Here is a 24,631-nt window from a genome sequence, read left to right on the forward strand (position 1 = left end):
TGGCAAAGAAGGAAAGCTGATCGATGACTGTGATTCCACCCTTATGAGGGAATGAAATAGTATGAAAGTACATGGAAACCAAAACAGCCATAGCATATACCCATGGCCTTCCCAGTAAAATGTTGTAATTGAGGGGTTTGTCAAATACCTCAACTTCAACAGTAACTATTTTCCCCCCTAGTTCGATTTGCAGGTTACTCAAAATCCCACAAGGAGTATATGTTCATTCATTAAAATCTTTTAACGTGGTTGGTGATCGTGACAATGATGGTGAACCAAGTGTTTTCTAGCAGCTCATTGACATAATGCAAGTAGATGCCCCCTCACCAATAATAGTTCAGTGAACATTCTTATTGAGAGCTTTTACTTGAATTAGGAAATCTAACTGCGCTGGTAACTATGGTGTATATCTTGCATGGTTAAAAACCAAAATATTGGAATCTGTAGGGTCTATTCTGCCAATTGCTGACAGTAAATCTTGCTTCTGGGAGGGACAATTTTGTAACACCTCGAGTGTTGACATAGCAGAAGGTGATTGAGCAAGATCTTCAACTATGTTATAGTTCTGAGTTGCTCGAGCCCAAGGGTTAAATGTCGATTTATGCACAACTCCCTTTGGTGGTTTTATTATCAATTCTGGTACAATAGGTGGCATATTTTTAGATGAAGTCGAAGTTGAAGGATTAGGTTGATCAGTGGCTTGATTATGCGACGATGATGGTAAATTTCCATAATCTTTATTTCTCGTTGACACCAAAACTTCATTTTGTGGCTTTGTGATGGATGACATGAGTACTTAGGATGTGGAAGCATGGTCTGTCGCAATCAAATGTGTCTCCAGGTTTGGAAACAGATCAGTCAGCACTGCAGATGTGTTTGAAGTCTTTAAAAGTTTAGAGACCTCTGAGCAGTGTGGAAAATCTCTTGTAAAATTCTTGTCATTATAGATTAGACATGGATAACGAGGTTTCCTTACCAAAGTAGAGGAATCCGATGATTTCTCTTGAGGGGAATTATCTTGTTTCTTCTTTTTTTTACCCTTTTTATTACCTCCTGGTTGCTTTTGATTTTTCCTTTGTCAGATGATATGGCATTAAATTTGGAAGCAATAGTTTTTTCTGTTGCATTGGTAGTTTGATTGGTAATGGGAAGAGTTTGACCAGATGGTCTTCCTATTGTTTGCGTGCTTGAAGAACCAATCACATCATCACTGGCATGAAATTCCTTACTCTATTGTGGAGGAGGAGGAACAATGAAAGTTGGTCAGGGTACATTGGGAATTTTGTCATAGAGCATGCCAAATTGTGTGTAAATAAAATCCAAGTATTGGGCATGAGAAATTACTTGCTCTTCTATGACAACTCCACCTTTTGCCACATCCTTGGTGATTGATGGCAACAAGGATTTTATGAACCACTCAACCAAAAGCTGATCGGGAACATATGTCTTAACCATTCGACGACGATGCTACCACTCATGAATATGATTTGATATATGAGTAGCAACAGTTTGTTTAAAGTTGGTTAGGAGTTCTGTTCTAGTCTCGTATCTGATAGGTAACTAGAAGTCGATCAGAAATGTGGTGGTTAAAGTCGTAAAGTTGTCGAAAGAAGCTCTTGGTAACTCAATGTACCATTTAGCAGCCGAACCAGTAAGTGTTCTTTGGAAAAGACGGAGTCGAACCGAATCATGATTTAAGGAGTTTGATGAACACCAAAAATGAAAGGTCATGACATGATTTGATGGGTCTTCTCTGGGATTTCCATTGAATTTCGAAATGTCTAAGGTAAATTATGCAGAATCATCGGCCACCAAGGTGCATATAAGATTGGATCATTAGTGAGATGATTTAAATATGGTAATTCTAAAGTTGCTACAAATGGCACTTGTTGATTCAAGTCAGGTTGAGCATACCCAGGATATGATGAAATTGCGTGAGAAATAGATCTTTGCATACCAACATAGGGCATCTGCATTTGGTAACCTTGATAAGGTTGTTGTTGAACAAATCCAGCATAAGGTAGTTGTTGGATTGTGGTTGTCCATAACCTGCAAAGCCTTGTTGACCAGGACCTTGGTAAGCTTGATATCATCCAAACTCAAGCTGAGCCTGTTGGCCAAGTCCAAATTGGGGTTGGAATTGTTGGAATTGAGGTTGTTGAAATTGAGGCTGCCACGGTTGTCGAATCAAATGTTGTTGTTGTTGGTACAACTATTGTTGATTTAATGATTTTTGTTGCCCAACAATGAAAGGTTGGCCAGGTTCTGAATAAACTATACAAGTGTAAACTTGGGCCAGTCTAGATAAGGGTATACTAACCTAAGGTTGTTTTTGAACCCCGGAAACAAGTGGTTTTTATACAACAACCTGAGAAACTTGAGCTTCCTGAACTGAAACTTGTTGTTGCGAGGTAGAAGGACCAGTTTGTATTGGTTGAGATACAACAGTTTGAACTTGTGACTGTGGTACATTAGTAACAACAGTTGTAGTAGGAATAGCTGACACAATTTGCATTGGTTGTGTTGGATACACAAGCCTTGGTTGAACTGGCATTGTTGGTTTCTATTGAAAAACTCGAATTCCAGGTTGACTTGAAAACTGCGGGATATTACCATATGATGGTCCTTCGGAATAGGGAGGATAAGGTGAATAAGAATATTGCTCTCCATATGGTGGCAATCCAGTATTTAATGGATATATAGGTATTTGTTGACCAGATTTCCCAGCTTGATATTGATATGTAGGATCAAACTGTTGAGCTCCCGTTAAAGAAGAACTAGGTAGAATTCCGATTGAGGACATGGGTGATGACCATGGTGTAGAAGAAACCCCTGAGTGGCTTCCAGATAAACATTGGTAACCAACCGAGATGGACGATTCACCATATAGGTGCGACTTTAGTGTGGTAGAAAACATCGAAGAGGTTGCAACAGAAGATTATGCCACAACTACATTAGATGATACAGTTTGGGATGTTGACAGTTGTTCAACCATAGTTAACTGACCCAAAAGTTGTCCTACAGAATCGACGGGTGCTTGAAAATAAGCAGGATCAAATGGAGTAGTAAAATGAGGAGTATGAGGGTAAAGATAAAGCCCAGTTCCAAAGTGGAATGGGGTTCCAGGTGTAGAATATTCTTCCAATTCTTCTTCTACAACAATTAAACTAAGTGGAAGAACTTCACCGTCTGGTCCGTAAAATATTTTTGGTGTTGATAAAGTTGAAGTTTCAGTAGTTACCAACATCTAAGGGGTAACCAGTTGACCGTCTTCCAGTAAACTAAAAATTTATGAATGTTCAATTAGAAGCTCAGATGTCCGGGTAGAAGAACAACAGTTTTAGAAAGAGGTTCCTAAACAACTTTAGGTTTAGATGTAACTTTTGTTTGAACTGTGATAGGTTCTGGATTAACTTCTAGTTGAACTGATTCAAGTTCAGAGGTAATTTCTTGTTGAGTAACTTCAAGTTGAGGATTAGCTTGTTGTTGAACAACTTCGGTTACTGTTTCACTAGGATCAGTGCTAATGTCCTCAGGTAATTGTGAAAATTCTTCTTTAGAAATGGATGTACTAGAAATGGTTGGAGTAACTAGAGTCTCAGTACTTACTGAAATAGATGTTTCAGGTAATTCAAATGAACTAGGAATTCTTAATGTACTTGACTCAGTTAAGCGAGACTTCTTTGACCAAATAGGTGTAGCTTCGGGTGTAAAAGGCGGTTTTCTCGTTGTTCTATGTGAACAACGGGGTAAGGGTTGATGTTCCTCCACGATTGTTGATTATTTTTATTATCAAAAAAATAAAATAAATAAAAAGGGGTAAGCTAGGAAAAAGGTTTGCCAAGCAACTGTGAACTACAGAATACCTCCTCGCAAACCAAGAAGTACGGGCAGGAAATCTCCCCGAATGTTGTTTTTAGTGTATCACGATGTACAAGGCGACTGACTCGGTTACCTAAGGATGTATAGAAACCTAGTGTTGTCCTCCCATATATACCCGAAGGTACGTGGAGGCCCAGTTCGTATAAGCGTTGTCTAATGCAAAACTGCATAGTGAGAGCATTCCCATATACTTTACGTATTGTAACACCACCCTATATACTCGAAGGTACGTGGACGAGCTATGATATAATCATGTATGTGGAATGAGGTATCACACTCAGGATGTATTGCAGACAAGTTAGTGATAGTTTTTTTGTTTTACGACGCCAGAACACATCTCTAGCCTAGAACCACTATATGTTCTCGTTAATGACAATGCTCCATTAGGTAAATTGATGTTAATTTTAAGTTGATCTTGCTTAGGAATTTGTCTTTCAAGTTCAGCATGTGATGTATTATGAAATTCCTATGAATGAAACTATTGTGATAAGCATTCTTTCCATTCAATTTAACGATGAAAATCCTAGCTACTTAGGGATAGAGCAATAAGATTTCTTTCGATCAAAGAGCAAAGAGCACAATCTAATGCAATTTCCCTACACTATTCCTATGAGCGCACACAAATTTTTTCAATGCAAAATGCATGTATTTATTTTCAATTTCCTTAATGTGAATATGAACAAAAGGAAATATGCACATACAATCAATCAATCTTTCGTAAGAACGAATACTTTTACGAAAGTTCTGATTCGAAGGAAAATAAGACTTTACGATACTTTCTTTCAAATGAATATTAATCAACTATATTCTAACTTTGACTATAGATTGATAATGACAAAGAAAACATTAAAGAAATATTAATCAATCAACTCAAAGTAGGGCTAAACAAGGAGATAGAAACTTGCTCTCTGAGACATAACATTCATTGATCAATCAAAAATAAAAAAAATAGAGAAAAGTTGTCAAAAACACTTTCTAAAGGTGGGAAACTGACCCTACGAGGATCAATGTAGCCCTGAATGGGAGACAATTCACTTCACAGAACTGTCCCTAAGCCAGGAGCACTCTGCAGTGCACTGTGTCCATCACAAGCCTACGCTGGTGACAGTGAGCCATTTCAAGAGGCAATTTGACAAAGTTTCAACCAATTTTTCAATGCAAAGAGCTGAATGATAATCTATGAACACAAATAAGTTCCGCAAGGATGTCCTAGGAGTTGGATAAGCTACTAGGAAAGAGGATCTTCCCCCAGTGGAGTCGCTAATTTGTTTTGGATAATTTGGTATCTTCGGATAATTACTAATTCCATAGATAAGTAGTGGTATCTAGAACAACAATTTAAAGTGTTTTAGACTTTTCCTATAAGCAATAGATAAGATGAGCTGATGAGAAGACCTATTTGTAGTTTTGCATTCCTCTCGTCTCCCTTGTATTGATTCTGTCGCTCCTTCCCATACTTAATATGCTTGAGAAGTACCTATAAACACAACAAAAAACAAAGAATCGATCAAAGCAAAAGATCTATTGAATATAAGTGAAAGGAATCAGATACAATTCATACATACAAACATTATAAAACAATACAAACATATGGGAGGAAGGTTCAAACACTTTATTGAATAGAATAAGGAATTACAACCATTGGTGTCTGATTCAAAGCCATTCCTCCAACTTGGATCCCATCCACATCACATCAAAAGCACAACAAACTTGTAGCATTACAATACTTGCTTCAAAGCCAAATATCATAGCAATGTTATCTCCTTACAATTCAACATAATCCAGTCCATGATCACTTAGATGAGTGGTCAATTTATAGGATGATGAAGGAGGTTTTGTCATAAATGGTGGCATTGAATGGCCTTCCATACTTAGAATTAGTTCCATGGAGGAAGGGATAAGAGGATAGGTGTTAGGCCCTTTTACTACTAGTGTAACCCCTTATTGTCATTAGTACAATCCACTTATTATATTGATGTACCCATGTAGTGCCCATATTGTTACTAATGTGCCCCATAGAAGCCCACTATTGTTATTATTGTGCCCTTACATTATTATTGTTATGTCGGCTCTGATTATGTTATGACCCCTTAGACTCCTATATATAGAAAGGAGGTCTTTTCATTTGTATCATCAAAGAATTGTTCATTTATGTAATGTAAAGGAGGTTTCCCCCTCGAAGAGGCTGAATTCTAAGGCGTTGATCTATCTTTTCTATCTTTTCTTGAGCTGGTTTCATAACATTTGGTATCAGAGCTTTGGATTCTAGGGTTTCTCTGCTCCAAATAGGTCATCGTGGTATTTTCGCTATAAATTTTTTTCTGTGACGTTTCAGAAGTCGCAAAAAAAACCCATTTGAGAAGAAATCGCGCTAAACCTTGGGTCCGAATTTAAAAGCTTTTCGCACTAAATTTGCGGAGATATGATCTAAGGAAGTTGGTCTTTTTGCATACTCCTCAATTACATTCCAAACAGGTGACCTGGGGAAAATAGTCATAACTTTCTCTCTGGGCATTGGATTGAAGTTTTGTAAGAAGGTACAAAAAGAGGATGGACTGTAGTTTCTTGTATATCTTTTTCAGAGCCAAAGGTCGAAAAATTGACACGTAGCACTTCATACAAGCTGCCTCTTCTGGAAAGGTCTATAATCAGGTCATCTTGGGAGATTGTGCATAACTCTTTTTTGGAGAATCCAATTTGGATCAGAATAGTGGCATTAGAAATAGGACACAGAGGGATACTACAGGTATCAATTTCAGAACTTAAATATCCGCAAGTACTAAGTTACAGTCGTTTCAAGATCGAGGTCCTAAAATAAAGAAAAAGCAAGATAAGGAAGTTTGATGGCAAGGATCTGGTAAATTGGATACTTCAGATGGAGCAATATTTTGATCTACATGGTGTACCACTGTTACAAAAGGTATGTATTGCATCTTCATATTTAGAACCAGATCAATTTTTACGGTATAAAGGGCTTTGTTCTTGTAAACAACTTGTTACGTGGTCAATTCTCACGGAGGAAATGATAGCACATTATGAGGATACAAAGAGCAACACCTTCTTTAGAGCAACACCACAACAATTGGAAAGAGTAAAAGGGCTTTGTGACATATTTGAAAGTAAAATTATGGCAACAAGGAAGTCTAACCCTCACAACTTTAAATATGGATGTGATGTTTCTCCTAGCCTTCCACAACCTACAAGGGTTACACCACAACAATTGGAAGAAAAAAGAGAAAAAGGGCTTTGTTACAATTGTGAGAGCAAATGCACTAAAGGTCATAAGTGTGCTGAGAAGAAATTATTTTACATAGAGTATGAAGAGGAGGAAGAAAAGGATCAAGAAACATCAAAAGAAGAGGATATATGCCAGGACCCGACCCCAGAGAAAGAAGAAATGAATCAGAACATATCTTCTAAACTATTGGCAAGAATGACCACTCCTCAAACTCTCAAGATAGAAGGACATATCAAGAAGAAAAAGGTGCAAGAAGTGAAAGATCACATCAAGAAAGAAGAAATGAATCCAGCCATATCTTGTAATTCACTGGTCGGAATTACCACTCCTCAAACTATCTAGATAGAAGGACATATCAAGAAGAAAAATGTTCAAGAAGTGAAAGATCACATGAGCGCCAAGAAATGAATCCGACCATATCTTGTAAAGGATTGGAAGAAATTACCACTCCTCAAACTCTAAAGATAGAAGGACATATCAAGAAGAAAAAGGTTCAAGCAGTGAAAGATCACATCGAGCATCAACAACAAGTTCTCCAACTTTTAAAGGATAATGCCACTTCGGTGCAAAATCAAATGAAACAACATGTAGATCAACATCATAGTGAAAAATGTTTTGATGTAGGCGACTGGGTATTTTTACTGCTACATCTAAAGCAAGCTATTTATGAGAAGGAAATGTTGGCAATACTACATGCACTTAAAAAATGGTGACCTTATCGAATGGGAAGACTCTTCAAGGATGAGGATGTGGAAGCATTGTTTTGTGCTATTTCTATTATCCAACCAGATTGGATAAATGAAGCAAGGGATGAATGGAAGAAGGAGAAAGAAGTATGGCCACTTATTCAAAAGTTGCAAAAGATCCCAATTCAAACAATATTGCTAGATATTGAAAAGGAAGGAAAAATCATATTGGAACCTAGATCAGTCACAGAAACAAGAACCCGACAACTACGAAATCAATCAATTTCAGAGTATCTCATCAAGTGGAAGAACTTACCCGCTGAAGATTCCACATGGGAGGGCAAGAATTTTATACAGAAGCATGTTAACGGGAAAAGTGTCTATTCAGAACGACCCTATCCCACTAAGGTGTGACAGTGACCTTAGAAACAAACAGAGAAAACTACTTTTGTATTCTCCTTTATGAACTATAAACAAAGAGAAATAGGATGAACCAACCTATGTCTTGCGCTAGTCCTTTGATCCAATCTCTCTTCTCTTTGACAACTCCCAGCTACCTGCTCCCTTACTTGCCCAACTTCACCAAATACCTGCAAGATCACAGAAGAAGGAAACTATACAACGACATGGGTTCATACTCATAAAAATCTTAGGATCAGATTTAAGCTAAACATACAGATTTAACAAACATCAATGATACACAAGCATGTAGGAGAAACTCAAATAGTTTTATTGATATAACAAGAAGATCCAGGAGGAGTTACAACTGATGATTCCTGATCCAGCATCAACCTCCCAGTAGAGAAGCCCCTCTTCACCTCCAACAAAGCATAAATCACCCAATACTCTGATATCTATCTCAAAACCAACAGCAATTCTCTGCAATGTACAATATTCCAGCCTCTGGATCTCTTGGATGAGGGATCCATATATAGATGTATGCAAAGAGGATGAGTCAGCTCATGAATTGATTAGTGGCTGCTCTCTGTCAGTTCTTGCTTCCACTTGGAGACTGAGAGCCTCTTACTCATCCCTGGTCGAATTCAGTGAGGCAAGTGTCATTGGAGAAGATTCTGGAAGCTTCCATTGTCTCTCCACCTCGTGGAATGACTCTGCCACTTGTCATTTCCCGTTCAACGCACCCTGGTAGTGCATTTAGGTGCGTTGCAACGCACCTAGCTAGTGTATTTGGGTGCTTTGCGACGCAGCTAGGTAGTGGAGCAGCTGAAATGATCCTGATTTGACTAGTTCTGAGCAGTTTCTAGTGGAGAACTTCTGGGAGAAGATGTAATTTGTTGACCTTGTTCCTTTAGGGGCCGAAACAACACTTTTAGGGACTTAGGATCCCTTGGTTTATGGACATTTCATGCTTATAGCTGTAAGGCACAAAAATGTCTATAACAAGCATCAAGAACTACTCAAGCATTGAGGACAACACTTTTTGAAGGAGAGGGGCATGTTAGGCCCCTATACTACTAGTGTAACCCCTTATTGTTATTAGTACAACCCACTTATTATATTGATGTACCCATGTAGTGCCCATATTGTTACTAATGTGCCCCATAGAAGCCCACTATTGTTATTATTGTGCCCTTACATTATTATTGTTATGTCGGCTCTGATTATGTTATGACCCCTTAGACTCCTATATATAGAAAGGAGGTCTTTTCATTTGTATCATCGAATAATTGTTCATTTATGTAATGTAAAGGAGGTTGCCCCCTCGAAGAGGCTGAATTCTAAGGCGTTGATCTATCTTTTCTATTTTTTCTTGAGCTGGTTTCATAACAATAGGATGCACCTTAACTCATTCCTCATCCATTTTCAAGCTCATAGGAGTTGATAAGTGAGGGAACCTTCTAGATGACTCCAAAAGATAAGAATATTCCCCAAACCCTTGTGAATTTTCTCAATCTTGCTCATCGCAGGTGAAAGGAAGCCTAAGTGCTCTGTAGAGCACCTTGGCATGGACTTAACTAATCTGCGGTGCACCCTTACATGTGCCTACCTGTGTTGGTCCCTTTAGAGTCTATTTCTGGATGTCTTCAAGTCATGAAATTGTCTGGGAAGGAGGCATTCAAAGGGGTGACATTTTTAGGGCATGTAGCAATTGAAATTAGGGTTTGATGAGCCCTAAAACACTGATCTAGATGACGAGATTGATGTGCCCAAATGGATCTGTAACAGAGGGTACTCAACAAGTGAACATTGGAGGTATTTTAGGAGATTATAATTAATTAATATTATTAATAATTATTGACTATTCAATGACCACAACCAATTATGAGTGCCATGCCATAACCCCATAGGGTTTCAAACCAATAACTAGGGTTACTGACACCAAATGAAAATAACTCTCAAACTGTGAAGAACTGGGAGGCCTACCATGTATCAATAGAAACATCTTAATGAGTAGAATCCATCGAGACTATGTTTTCCACAAAATAATATGATTTGTCAAGTCAAAATTCGCTTGCAAGATCGAGGTAGCCCCTAGTGCTGCTTGGGTTGACATCAATGACAATCACTGATCAACAATCTCCCCCTTTGGCATTGATGGCAACACAAGTACTCCCCCTACGATCATGACACCTCTTCCTAGATAAACAACCATCCCGCAGACTTGTAGACACCTCAACTCCCCCCTTTCTACTTGAGTAGATAAGAGAAAGATTCTAATGAAAACTTGGGAGAATACCAAGATTTTGGCGAAGACACTCAAATGATTCATGAGGTAGTGGTTTGGTAAATATGTCAGCAATTTGTTCCTTTGTGCCAACATCTTCAAGCTTGATATTCTTTTCGACTACCAACTCTATAACGAAATGATATTTAATCAAAATGTGCTTCGTTTTGGAATGCATTACAAGATTCTTGGAGATACTGATGGCGTTGGTGTTATCGCAAAACATGGGAATAGGCTCATCGAACTTGACTTGAAGATATTGCAAAGTTTTCTTCATCCAAAGAACTTGATTACAACAAGCTTCTACCGCAACATATTCTACTTCTTCTGTGGATAATGATATTGAAGACTGCTTTTTACTTTACCATGAAACAAGACAATCACCTAGATAGAATGCTGCTCCACTAGTAATCTTATGATCATCAACACTTTCATCCCAATCTACGTTTGTATAAGCTTGGATGACCAGATAATTTCCTTTGGGATACCATAGACCATATTCTGATGTGCCCTTAAGATACCAAAGAATTATTTTGACAGAATTAATATGAGATTCTTTTGGCGCTACTTGGAATCTTGCTACTTGTTCAACTGCCTACATCACATTAGTCTGTGTAGGTTTTAACCCGTATATAAATTACCTGCATACGAATTCTAAAACATAGAAAATAAACAATGTGAGAGCATAACACATAAAACACATATACACAGAGATTTTCCCTTGGATCCCAAAACCGGGACTACTAGCTTGATTTTTCATTATGTTCCTTTTAATGTTATAATACATATTTATACATGTCGAAGCATCAATACCATGGACCGAAGAACCATCACGTCCAATACCATGGACTGAAGAACCATCGCGTCCAATACCATGGACTGAAAAACCATCGCGTCCAAAAAACATGTGCGAAAATCATGCACAAAACCATATGTGGGTCCGCCCAACATAACATAGGGTCCATAAAGTGGGGTTATGAGTACCCCAAACCCCCTGTTAACTACGTGGAAAGAATATAACACAACCCAACAGTCTGGGTGGCTATCACATATTAGAGACTAACAATCATGGAACTATACAACGTTTGGTCCACATCCTTTGACGAATTTTCTAAGGTTAACTTGCAACATGTTACCATGGGTTAAGGATTGGCTTGCAATCTTCCATCTGGAATTTCTTGAGAATTTCTTTGATGTACTTGGTTTGATATATGAATTTTCCTTTATCCGCTGAGAAATTTGAAGTCCCAAAAAGTATGTTATCTAGCCAAGCATAGTCATTTCAAACTCACTTTTCATTTTTCTGACAAATTCTTTACTTAGTCTGTCATCATTGCTTCCAAAGATTATATCATCCACATATACTTCAATAATTTTAGGTTATCTTGATCCACTTTCACATAAATCTTGTTTTCAGTGCTTCCTTTCTTGAATCCCTGTTTATGTAGAGATCTGTCAAGATGAGCATACCAAGCCCTACAAGCTTTCTTAAGACCATATAGAGCCTTCTTTAATTTGCAGATGTATTCTTCTTTTTTAGAGAGAAGAAAACCTTTAGGTTGTTCAATGTAATCATATTCCTCCAATTCACCATTTAGAAAAGCTAACTTAAGCTCCATTTGGTAGACCTTGATTTTTCTCAATGAAGCATAAGAGAGAAATAACCTGATAGCTTCATTATGGAAACAAGAGAAAATGTTTCTTCAAAATAGATTCCTTCAACCTATGCATATCCTTTGTAGACTAATATTGCCTTATTCTCGGTAACCTGTAATCCTTCAATTGTTTTTCTCCCCCTGAACCTGTAATGAAACTACCATCTTGTTCAAACTACCTTCCTGTAAATAGTAGACTTGTGGGATATAATGATACATAGAATCCTCCTCTACAAACATTAAGGATTCAACAAGCCTGATTGTTCAAACTAGTGAGTCACCTAACGGGCCATCTTGACTTGAGTCATTATCTAAAGCAACTACTAATTCCTCATGGCCTTTTGCTTTTACAAATCCTAAAGCATAACTGCTGAAACCTTGTTATCAGCTTTGTCTTCCTGTACATGTTTCCATTTCCAGACCTTTTTATTCCTGCAATTTCGAGCCAGGTGTCCAAAATTGTTACATTTGTAACATTTGAAACCATCTCTCAAATGATCATATCTGTTGATATTCTGCCGAGTTCTAGAATATCCATTTCTGAGAGATCTCCTGGAATTATATTCATTCCAAACATACATGCGACATTCTACAACTCTATGTCAAAACATTCCACATGAATAACAATGACCATAAAAGATAGGTTGATACCTGGGAGGAAATCTTCTTCGAGGAATTGTCTTTCAAGGTTCTTCCTGAGAATCTTAATCTCTTGATCTAGCTGGGAGATCTACCTACTTGCTAGATTCTGAATATACATCTTCTTTAGTTGTCATAGAAGGACTTGACTCCTTTTCAATTTTTTCTTTGTAACCAAGACCAGTCTTGTCGTTGCATGATCGTTGGTTTCTGATGAGTTCATCTAAAGTCTTCGAGCTGTTGGCATAGTTTTGAAAAGTTTTCCATTTTTTACTTCCTTTTGTAAAGAAACAATTTCAACTTCCAATGCTTCTCTTTCCTTGTTGCTTTCCTTTAATTCTTTCCTGAGCGATTCTTCAATTTGTTTGTATTCTTCAACCTTGATTTTAAGATTTTAGACTTGTTCCCTTTCTGTCTTTAATTCATGTTAAAGAGTTTTGACATGCTTCTTCTCAGCCTTGATCTCTTTGATAACCCTGATTACTTTGTTATGAAATTCAACCTTGTCATTTCTTCTTCTTCAACAGGTGCCTCTTTCTTATTGTGCTTGGCCATAAACAATACTCTTCCATTGAATTCTTCTTCATTATCACTGTCTTCTTCGGATGAGGAGCTATCTTATTTAGAGAAGAAAATTTTCTTAAACCATTTCTTCTTGACCTTCTTGTTTAACTTCCTAGGAATTTTCTTTCCTTTTGTAACAACCTCATAATTGTGAGGGCATTTCGCTGCGAAATGCCCAACTCACCACAATCAAAGCATATTAATGGAAGTTTATGTTGAATTTTCCCATACCTGTTCTCATTTTCTACGTGAAGTAGGCAAGCTGTTTATTTGAGAATTCTTCTTCATCTTCTTCCTTTTCCTCATCCTTACAATTGCAGGTTTTTTCTTTTGGAGTCTACTCTTCCTTACTATTCTTCTTGGATGTGGAAAATGATGTTTCTAAGCAAGATGTGCCATCCTCTTCTTCAATCTTCATTTCATATGCAGTAATAATTCCATGAAATTCATCTATGTTGAGATTGGTCAAATTCGATCTATCCTCCAAGACATGTACCTTAGGGTTAAATCTTGCTGGCAAGGTTCTAAGGATCTTTCAGACAACAATTTTTTGTTTCAACAGGTTCTCCCAAATCTTCCAATGTATTTGTTGTTTCATTAACATGCTGAAAGTATCCAACAATACCTTCATCTTCCCTCATTTTGAGTTTCTCAATTTTTTCCCTGAAAATTTGAAGCTTTGCTTCTTTAACCTTTGAGTCACTTGCATATATATTTTCAAACTTTCCCCATACCTCTTTAGTAGTTTTGCAACTCAATACCTTAAGATAAATAGATTCGATAAGCCATTGAAAATAAGACGTTTAGCCTTTGCATCATATACTATATTTTTCTTACCTTGTTCATCCTGGGTCAGTGTGAAGCCTTTGTCAATGATTTCCCATACTTCGTATCCTTGCCCCAGCAAATGAACCTGCATTCTTCCACTCCAAAGTGCATTTATTTCCATTGAACAAAGGAACTCTATTCTTAGTATACTCCATGATCTCCTTCCAGTTTTTAGAATGTTATTGAAGAAACAAAGCTCTGATTCCAATTTTTGGAAATACTGAGGGGGAGGTGTGAATCAATATTTCTTAACAATTATTACATTTAAATCTTTTCAGAGCATTAGTTAATATTGAATTATTATTAATGTTTATGTAGTATAAAAGTAAATAAAAGAACACAGTAGACACACAGGTTTTAGGTGGAAAACCCCCTCTGGGTCAAAAACCACCGAACACTTTTCTAATAAATTCTTTATATTCAACGCAACTGCAATGAAAGAAACAACTTCCTATAATTATAGAAAATCATTCTCCTCGAGCTCCCACTGGAAGGATGCCCCAACACCTTGGATTCTTCGGTAGTCAACTGAATGTATGCCCCAACATCTTAGACCAACCTACCACCCTAAAGTGTTCACAGGCTCCAACCTATAGGCAACTTCATGCACCAACCTAGCACCTCCCTGCCACCCTATAATGACTGAAATGAGACAAGAGTGTAGATTCCTATACCAGGGACAACGATCCACGATACAATATGATTTACAATGATTTTGAACGAACAACCAATCAAGGTATGACCTGCAAACTAACCATGACGTCATCCCAACAGAGACTCCTATAACTCCCAACAATGCCTTTTCGACTCTAGGTATATTGAATCTTTTACAGTAATGACTCTTCCAATGATGACACTTTTACAAATGAATCTTTTACAACAATGACTCTTCCAATTATAACACTTTTACAAATGACTCTTTTAAAACTTGACAATGACGCCTCTTGTCCTTGACACTTCTTCACAATATATTGATGGTTGTCATGTCTTCAAGGATGTACTGCTACAATGCTTCCTTTGATTTGATACTTCTGCTCTTGAATTCTTGTTTGATGTTGTACTTGAATCTTCTTCTACCTGCATGCAAAATTTTCCCAGTGAAACCAATCCCAAAACAAAACAAAAACCCTTCAAATTACCTCTCTTCCTGCAAAACACATGTAAGTGCATAATAATGAATAAAAAAAAATTAAAAATTACAATGCGTATCTGAAGTGTGCTTGTCACTTTTGTTGTTGACTTGCTTTAGCAGTAGAAAAAGACTCCTACTCTTGATATAGGCCTAGACTCTATGCAAGACTATATCTAAAACTGACCTAAAGATATATACAATAAGAACTGATTACATACCCTAGGCTTGTGATGGACCAAGTTCTAATTACAACAACAAAGTCCATTATTTCAACTATGACAAGACAAGTAACAAGAAATTACAACATCATATAGATTTAGAAAACTTGGTGTAGTATCAAGGATATGTAGCATAAAGTATGTAGTATCAAGAATAAGACATCCGTAAAAATAATTGTGACATATATAGACATAGATATATAACTGAGACACTGTATATACTTATGTTGTCTTGCAAAAACATATGTCAGAGATGATACTCAAAATTCAAATGTAAACACTAATCATACATACCTTGCTGTATGAGACTTACCCTTGACTGTTGATGTGTGTTCCTTACTGTAGTGATCCTTGAATGCATGCTTTTTCTTGCCTTCTAGGAGCTCAATATTGAATCTGCTGTATCTATGTAATTTCAGATCTCCAAGGTTTGAAATTTCGTCATGTGATATCCCTCTAAGCCCTCTTTCCAACCCCATAGGTTTGATCAATATTGGATTGTTCAAGAAAGAGTTATGCCCAATCTCCCATATTGACCTGATTATAGCCTGGATGAATAAAGCAAAGTTGTACGAAGTGCCACATGTCACTGTTGCGACCTTTGGCACTAAAAATGATACATAACAAACTAAATTCTGTCTTATTTTCATCACTATTTATGAAATTGTAATCCATTGCTCAGAGAGAAAGTTATGACGATTTTCCTAATGTCACATGTTTGACATGAAATTCGGGAGCTTGCAAAAACCCTTACTTCCTCAGATCATATCTCCTCACATATAGCAAACCAAGATCTAAAATTTGGTCACAAGGTTCATCAAGATATCGACTCAAATGGGTTTTAATTTTCGATTTTGAAGATTCACAGAAAAAACATATAGTGAAAATTCCACAATGCCCTGTTTGAAGCCACAAAATCGCTACTAGAGGAGGATATGAGGGTCATTATTTATATGAATGTCTTGAGTTGAGAGGGTCGTCAAAAAGTGAACATTGTGGGGATTTTAGGAAAAGACAAATATTATTAATTATTGACTATTAAATTACCACAACCAATTATGAGTTCCATTCCACAACCCCATAGGGTTTTAGCCCACTAATTGGGGTTACTAAATTCAAACACAAATAACTCTCAAATCGTGAAGAACTGGGAGGCGTACCATATATCAACGGAAACACATCGATGAGTAGAATCCATAGAGAATATATTTGAAGCAAAATAATATGAGTTGTCAAGTCAAAAGTCCCTTGAAAGATCAGGGTAGCCCCGGTGCTACTTGGGTTGACATCAATGACAACACTAATAAAAAATATCCCCCTTTGGCATTGATGGAAACACAAGGACTCCCCTATGATCAATATGCCTCTTCCTACTTCATTCTCTTCCCTTTGTCATCAATGAATATTCCTTTATCCTATTGAGAAATCTGAAGCCCCAAAAAAGTATGTTAGCTTGCCAAGCATAGACATTTCAAAATCACTTTGCATTTTTGTGGCAAAGTCTTTACTTAATTTGTCATCATTGCTTCCAAAGATGATATCATCCATATATACTTCAATAATTGTTAGGTTATCTCGATCCATTTTCACATAAATATTATTGTCATCTCTTCCTTTCTTGAATCCCTGTTGATGTAGATATTCATCAAGACGAGCATACCAAGCCCTAGGAGCTTTCTTGAGACCATATAGAGCCTTCTTTAATTTGTAGACGTACTCTTCTTTGTCAGGGAGTAGAAAACCTCCGCGTTGTTCAATGTAAACATCTTTCTCCAATTCACCATTTATAAAGGCTAACTTAACATCCATTTGGTAGACCTTTATTTTTCTCGAGGAAGCATAAGTGAGAAATATTCTAATAGCTTCCATTTTGGCAATGGGAGAAAATATTTCTTCAAAATCAATTCCTTCAACCTGTGCATATCCTCTGTAGACTAATCTTGCCTTGTTCCTGGTAACCTGTAATCCTTCAACTGTTTTACCCCCCTGAACCTATAATGAAAATTCCTTGTTCAAACTACCTACCTGTCAATCATAGAATTGTGTGGTATACTGCTGCATAGACTCCTCCTCTACAAACATTAAGGAGTAAACAAGCCAGATTGTTCAAAATAGTGAGTCACCTAATGAGCCCTCTTAACTTGAGTCATTATCTGAAGCAACTGCTAATTCCTCATGACCTTTTTTTTTACAAATCTTGAAAGCATAACTATTGAAACCATGTTGTCTGCTTTGTCTTCCTTTACATGTTTCCTTTTCTAGACCTTCTTATTCCTGCAATATCGAGCCAAGTGTTGAAAATTGTTACATTTGTAACATTTGACATCATCTCTCAAATGATCATATCCGTTGATATTCTGCTGAGTTTTGGAATATCCATTTCTTAGAGATCTCTTGGAATTATGTTCATTCCAAACATGCATGTGACATTTTTCAGCTCTATGTCCAAACTTTCCACATGAATAACAATGACAATAAAATATAGGTTGACACCTAGGAGGAAATATTCTTCAAGGAATTGTCTTCTAAGGTTCTTCCTGCGAATCTTGATCTTTTGATCTAGCTAGGAGATCTACCTAGTTGGTAGATTTTTCATATCCATCTTCTTTAGTTGTCATAGAAGGACTTGAATCGTTTTTGACTTTTTCTTTGTACGCAAGACCAGTCTCGTCGCTGCATGATCGTTGGTTGTTGATGAGTTCATCCAAAGTCTTTGAGATGTTGGCATAGTTTTGAAGAGATTTTCCATTTTTTACTTGCTTTAGTAAAGAAACGATTTCAACTTCCAATGCTTCTCTTTCCTTGTTGCCTGCCTTTAATTCTTTCCTGTGCGATTCTTCAATTTGTTTTTATTCTTCAACCTTGATTTTAAGATTTAGGACCTGTTCCCTTTCTGTCTTTAATTCATCTTCAAGATTGTTGACCTGCTTCTTCTTGGCCTTGAGTTCTTTGATAACCTCGATTACTTCATTTTGAAATTCAACCTCAGTATTTTATTCTTCTTCGTCAGGTGCCTCTTGCTCATTGTGCTTGGCCATAAAAAATACTCTTCTGTTGAATTATTCTTCATTATCACTGTCTTCTTCAGATGAGGAGCTATCTTCTTTGGAGAAGAAACTTTTCTTAAACCATTTCTTCTTGCCTTGTTTGTTCAACCTCCTAGGACTTTTCTTTCCTTTCGTAACAACCTCATTTTTGTGAGGACATTTTTCTACAAAAAGCCCAACCTCACCACAATAAAAGCATATTAATGGAAGTTTACCTTTGAATTTTCTCGTACTTGTTCTCATTTTTCACGTGAAGTAGGCAAACTCTTTATTTGAGAATTATTCTTCATCTTCTTCCTTTTCCTCATCCTTACAATTGCGAGTTTTTACTTTCAGAGTGTGCTTTCCCTTACTATTCTCGTTGGATGCGGAAACCACTGTTTCTAAGTGAGATGTGCCATCCTCTTCTTAAATCCTCATTTCATATGACGTAAGAGTTCAATGAAATTTATCTATGCTAATATTGGTCAGATTCACTCTATCTTCCAAGGCAGATACCTTAGGGATAAATCTTGCTAGCAAGGTTCTGAGGATCTTTCAGAAAACAATTTTTGTTTCAACATGTTCTCCCAAACCTTCCAATGTATTTGTTGTTTCATCAACAACTGAAAGTATGAAACAATATCTTCATATTCCCTCATTTTGAGTTGCTCAAATTTTGCCTTGAAAATTTGAAGCTTTGCTTCTTTCACCTTTGAGTCACCTACATATATATTTTCAAGCTTGCCCCATACCTCTTTAGCAGTTTTGTAACTCAATACCTTAAGATAAATAGATTCTATAGGCCTATTGATAATAAGACCTTTAGCCTTAGCATCATATACTATATTTTTCTTACCTTGTTCATCCTGGGTCAGTGTGAAGCCTTTGTCAACGATTTCCCATACTTTGTATCCTTTCCTCAGCAAATGAACCTGCATTCTTCCACTCCAAATTGCATAGTTATTTAATTGAACAAAGGAACTATATTCTTAGTATAATCCATGATATCCTTCCAGTTTTTTGACTATTATTGAATGAACCAAGCTCCGATTCCAATTGTTGGAAATACTAAGAGTGGGGGTGAATAAATATTTCTAAGCAATTAGCACATTTAAATATTTTTTAGAGCATTAATTAATCTTAAATTATTTTCAATGTTTATGCAGTAATAACTATAAATAAAGGAACATAATAGACTTAATAATCTTAGGTGGAAAACCCCCTCCAAGTCAAAAATCACCGAACACTTTTCTAACAAATTCTTTAATCTTCAGCCTCAACTAAAATGAAAGCAACAACTTCCTAGAATTCTAGAAAAACATTCTTCTCCAACTCCCACTAGAAGGACACCCCAACGCCCTGGCTTCTTTAGTAGTCAACTGAATGGATGCCCAACATCCTAGACCAACCTACCACACTGAAGTGTTCACATGCTCCAACCTATAGGTGACTTCATCCACGAGCCTAGCACCTCCCTGCCACTTTATAATGACTGAAATGAGACAAGAGTGTGGATTCCCATACTGGGGACAATGATCCATGATACAATATGATTTACAATGATTTTGACTGAAAACCTAACCACACTATGACCTGCAACCCAACCATGAAATCATCTCAACAAAGACTCCTATACCTCTCAACAATGCCTTTTTGACTCTAGGTAGATTGAATTTTATAATGACTCTTCCAATGATGACACTTTTACAAATGATTGTTTTAAAACAATGACTCTTCCAATGGTGACACTATTACAAATGACTCTTTTACAAATTTACAATTATGGTTCTTGGCCTTGACACTTCTTCACAATATACGGATGGTTGTCATGTCTTCAAGGATGTTCTGCTGCAATGCTTCCTTTGATTTGATACTTCTGCTCTTGAATTCTTGCTTGATGTTGTACTTGAATCTTCTTCTACCGGCATGCAAAAATTACTCGGCGAAACTAATCCCAAAACAAACAAAAATACCCTTCAACTTAACTCTGCTTGCAAAACATATGTAAGTTCATAATAATGAATAAATACAAATTAAAAGTTACAATGCATACTTGAAGTGTGCTTGTCACTTTTGTTGTTGACTTGTGCAACAGTAGAAAAAGACTCCCACTCTTGATATAGGCCTGGACTCTATGCAAGACTATATCCAAAACTGCACTAAAGTTATATACAAAAAAAATGATGACATACCCTAGATTTGTGATGGACCAAGTTCTAAGTACAACAACAGAGACCATTCTATCAACTATGACAAGACAAGTAACATGAACTTACAACATCATATAGATTTAGCAAACTTGGTGTAACATCAAGAATATGTAGCATAAAATGTGTAGTATCAAGAATAGGACATCCGAAAAGCTAATTGTGACATATAGAGACATAAAGATATAACTGAGACACTGTATATACTTACATTGTATTTTAAAAACATATGTCAGAGATGATACTCAAAATTCAAATGTAAACACTAATCATACATACCTTGTTGTAGGAGACTTACCCTTGACTGTTGATGTGTGGTCCTTACTGCAGTGATCCTTGAATGCATGTTTTTTCTTGCTTCTAGGAGCTTGATATTGAATTTGTTGTATATATCTAATTTTAGATCTCTAGGGTCTCAAATTTCTTCTTGTTGTATCCCACTAAGTCCTCTTTCCAAACCCACAGGTCTGATCAAGATTGGATTCTTCAAGAAGAGTTATGCCCAACTCCCACGATGACATGATTTTACCCTTGTTCAGTAGAGAAAACGTGTAAGAAGTGCCACGTGTCACTGTTGCGACCTTCGACCCTGAAAAAGATACACACAAACTAAAATCCATCCTATTTCTATGACTATTTACGAAATTGGAATCCATTGAATGCTCAAGGTGAGAGTAATTATTATTTTCCCAACGTCACCTGTTTGAAATGGAATTTAGGAGCCTGCAAAAACCATAACTTCCTCAAATCATATCTCCAAAATAATAGCGAGAAAAGATCTGAAATTCAGTCACGAGGTTCATCAAGAATTCGACTCAAATGGGTTTTAATTTCAGCTTCTGAACCTTCAGAGAAAAATATTTATAGTGAAAATTCCACGAAGACCTGTTTGAAGCCACAAAATCCCTAGTAGAGGAGAATATGAGGGTCATTATTTATATGAATGTCTTGAGTTGAGAGGGTCCTCAACAAGTGAACATTGGAGGGATTTTAGGAGTTTTTTTTGTTATTAGTTATTGACTATTCAATGACCACAACCAATTATGAGTGCCATGCCACAACCCCATAGGGTTTTAGCCCACTAACTTTTGTTACTAACTTCAAACGAAAAGAACTCTCAAACCGTGAAGAGCAGAGAGGTGTACCATATATCAAAGGAAACATCTCGATGAGCAGAATCCATCGAGAATATATTTGAAACAAAATAATATGATTTGTGATGTCAAAATTCCCTTGCAAGATTGGGGTAGCCCCTGGTGCTGCTTGGGTTGACATCAATGACAACCGCTGATCAATAATCTTCCCCTTTGGAATTTATGGCAACAAAAGTACTCCCAATGCAATCATGACACCTATTCCTACTACATTCTCTCCCTTTGTCATCAATGAAAAAGGGTAACTCCCCCTAAGAAACAACCATCATGCGAACCTGTACACACCTCCACTCCCTTTCTACTTGAGTAGATAAGAGAAAGAGTCTAATGAGAACTTGGGAGAATCCCAAGCTTTTGGCAAAGATACTCAAATGCATCACGAGGTAATGGTTTGGAAAAGATGTCAAAATTTTTTCATTTGTGCCAACATATTCAAGCTTGATATTATTTTCAGCGACCTGCTCTCTAATGAAATGATATTTAATCGGAATGTGCTTCGTTTTGGAATGCATCACAAGATTATTGGAGATACTGATGGTGCTAGTGTTATCGCAAAAAATGGGAATAGGCTCATTGAACTTGACTTGAAGATCTTGCAAATTTTGCTTCATCCAAAGAACTTAGTACAACAAGCTTCTACTACGACATATCCTGCTTTTGCTTTGGATAATGAGATTGAAGACTACTTTTTACTTAACCATGAAACAAGACAACCACCTAGATAGAATTCTGCTCCACTGGTACTCTTACAATCATCAACACTTCCTTCCCAATTTGCATTTGTATAAGCTTGGATGACCAGGTCATTTCCCTTGGGATACCATAGACCATATTCTTTTGTGCCTTTAAGATACCGAAGAATTCTTTTGATGAAAATACTATGAGATGCTTTTGGTGCTGCTTGGAATCTTGCTATTTGTCCAACTCCTACATCACATAAGGCCAGGAGGCTGTCACATATAAGAGACTACCAATCATGGATCTATGCAACCTTTGGTCCACATCCTTTGACGGATTTTATAATATTAACTTGCAACATGTTACCATGGGGTTAAGGACTGGGTTGCAATCTTTCATCTGGAATTTCTTGAGCATTTCTTTGATGTACTTGGTTGATATATGAATATTCATTTATCCTATTGAGAAATATGAAGCCCCAAAAAGTATGTTAGCTCGCTAGGCATAGATATTTCAAACTCACTTTGCATTTTTGTGGCAAAGTCTTTAATTAATCTGTCATCATTGCTTCCAAAGATTATATCATCCACATATACTTCGATAATTGTTTGGTTATCTCGATCCACTTTCACATAAATATTGTTGTCAGCGTGTCCTTTCTTGAATCCTTGTTGATGTAGATATCCATCAAGACGAGCATACCAAGCCCTAAGAGCTTGCTTGAGACCATAAAGAGCCTTCTTTAATATGAAAAAGTAGTCTTCTTTGTCAGAGAGTAGAAAATATTCAGGTTGTTCAATGTAAACATCTTCCACCAATTCACCATTTAGAAAAGCTAACTTAACATCTATTTAGTAGACCTTGTTTTTTCTCGAGCAAGCATACGTGAGAAACATCTTGATAGCTTCCATTATGGCAATGAAAACAAATGTTTCTTCAAAATTGATTCTTTCAACCTTTGCATATCCTTTGCAGACTAATCTTGCCTTGTTCCTGGTAACTTGTAATCCTTGAATGCATGCTTTTTATTGCCTTCTAGGCGATTGATATTGAATATATTGTATCTACGTAATTTCAGAACTCCATGGTCTAAAATTTCATCCTGTGATAACACTCCAAGTATTATTTCAAACCCCACAAGTCTGATCAAGATTGGATTCTTCAATAAAGAGTTATGCCAAATCTCCCACGATGACTTGATTATAGCCTAGTTCAGTAGAGCCAACTTGTACGAAGTTCCACATGTCACTGTTGTGACCTTCGACCCTGAAAACAATACCCAACAAACTAAAATCCATCCTCTTTCTATCACTATTTACGAAATTATAATCCCATGTTCAGAGAGAAGGTTATGACGATTTTTCCAACGTCACCTGTTTGACATGGAATTCAGGAACCTGCAAAAACCCTAACTTCCTCAGATCATATCTACGAAAATATAGAGAACTAAGATCAGAAATTCGATCACAAGGTTCATAATTATTTGGGATCAAATGGGGTTTAATTTAATCTTATGAAGCTTCACAGAAAAAAAGTTATGGTGAAAATTCCATGATGACCTGTTTGAAGCCACAAAATCCCTACTAGAGGAGGATATGAGGGTCATTATTTATATGAATGTCTTGAGTTGAGAGGGTCCTCAACAAGTGAACGTTGGAGAGATTTTAGGAGGGAAAAAAACATTATTAATTATTGACTATTCATTGACCACAACCAATTATGAGTGCCATGCCACAACCCCATAGGGTTTTAGGCCACTAACTGGGGTTACTAACTTCAAACACAAATAACTCCCAAACCGTGAAGAACTAGGAGGCATACCATATATCAACAGAAAAATCTTGATGAGTAGAATCCATGGAGAATATATTTGACACAGAATAATATGAGTTTTCAAGTCAAAATTCCCTTGCAATATCGGGGTAACCCATGGTGCTGCTCGGGTTAACATTAATGATAAGCACTGAACAACATTATCATCGTCAAGACATGTAATGGTTTCATATTTTCCTCACTAATCTCACACTTATTCAAA

This window comes from Pinus tabuliformis, chromosome 8 (assembly GCF_031772625.1).
Source record: "Pinus tabuliformis cultivar Carrire ecotype Pingquan chromosome 8, CPIR1, whole genome shotgun sequence".
NCBI lineage: Eukaryota > Viridiplantae > Streptophyta > Pinopsida > Pinales > Pinaceae > Pinus > Pinus tabuliformis.